Source organism: Hippopotamus amphibius, chromosome 11, assembly GCF_030028045.1.
Source record: "Hippopotamus amphibius kiboko isolate mHipAmp2 chromosome 11, mHipAmp2.hap2, whole genome shotgun sequence".
Taxonomy (NCBI): domain Eukaryota; kingdom Metazoa; phylum Chordata; class Mammalia; order Artiodactyla; family Hippopotamidae; genus Hippopotamus; species Hippopotamus amphibius.
Window position 1 is genome coordinate 21,204,089 of NC_080196.1, and position 1,125 is coordinate 21,205,213.

At 40.7% G+C, this 1,125-nt stretch overlaps 1 non-coding gene across 1 annotated transcript; it reads left to right on the forward strand.

The window, feature by feature from the left end:
- Window positions 1-257: 257 nt before the first annotated feature.
- TRNAI-AAU (transfer RNA isoleucine (anticodon AAU)) lies at window positions 258-331 on the forward strand. Its single transcript has one exon. It is a non-coding gene; the product is annotated as a tRNA-Ile (tRNA).
- The last annotated feature ends 794 nt before the right edge of the window (window positions 332-1,125 follow it).

The window sequence follows — 1,125 nt, forward strand, 5'->3', positions numbered from 1 at the left end:
TCCATGATCCACCCGTCGCGGTCTCAGGAAGCCCTGCCTAGGGACGTTGGCCTGAATCTTCTCGGGTCAGAATGCGAGGTTTGAGAAAGATTGTTTTCCTGGAAGAAGGACATTTCCTTGAGACAGAATAAGAAAGTTTTCCCACCCTCTTCATCCATTTCCTCAGCCAAAGAAACAATTCCCTCTTCCCAATGTAAACAGCAAGACAATGCTTTTGAAGTGTCATTTATAATTTGAAGAAGACTTTGGACCGTCGTGGCCGGTTAGCTCAGTTGGTTAGAGCGTGGTGCTAATAACGCCAAGGTCGCGGGTTCGATCCCCGTACGGGCCAAAGTGGCTGTAAACTTTTGCCCTCCAGAATGGAAATCTACCCTGGCATGTTAGAGTTCTGTACCTGGAGTCGAAACTGCGTGGAGGAAGAGCCTCTGAACGTAGAAGGACTATTACATTTCCTTCAAACTTCCTTGCTAGTGGGATCTAGAACATTGGTTGGGTGGAGTAAACAGACCCCGCCATGGCCTGGTGCCTTGTCTAGGCTCCAGGCACTCCTCCAACTCACAAAGCAAAATGGTAGCAGAGACTTGGCAGCTGAAAGGTACAACAAAGGGCCATTCTTTATTTCATTTTGTGGTTTCTTTTTTCCCCTGTAAGGAAACTATTTCTTGGAGAAAAAAACTGGATTATTTGATTGCTTCCTCAGAAAACAAATTGTAAAACCACCCACTCTTCACATTACTCACTCTGGGCCATTCTGCATCCCCCAGTTCCATCTAGCAGAAAACAAGGTTTAAAAATAGAAAAATTGTCCAAAACTTAAATAGAAAAAATGACAAAACTTTGTTTTATACATTCTACACATTTATAGCAACATGAAAGGAATACATAACTCTAAACATTTTTTATTTTTTCTTGCATAAATAATACATTCACATGTTTAAAAAAGCAGAAACTAAAAACAGATACATTGGAAAGTTTCCCTTCCATTCTTATCCTCCACCAGTCCACTTCTCACCATCACCTCCCATAGGTAAAGGCTGTCTTTACTTTTTCATTTATCCTAATTGGTTTTCTTTATGCATATATAGTCAATATGTATATTGACTGTTATATTTTCTTGTTCTTTAC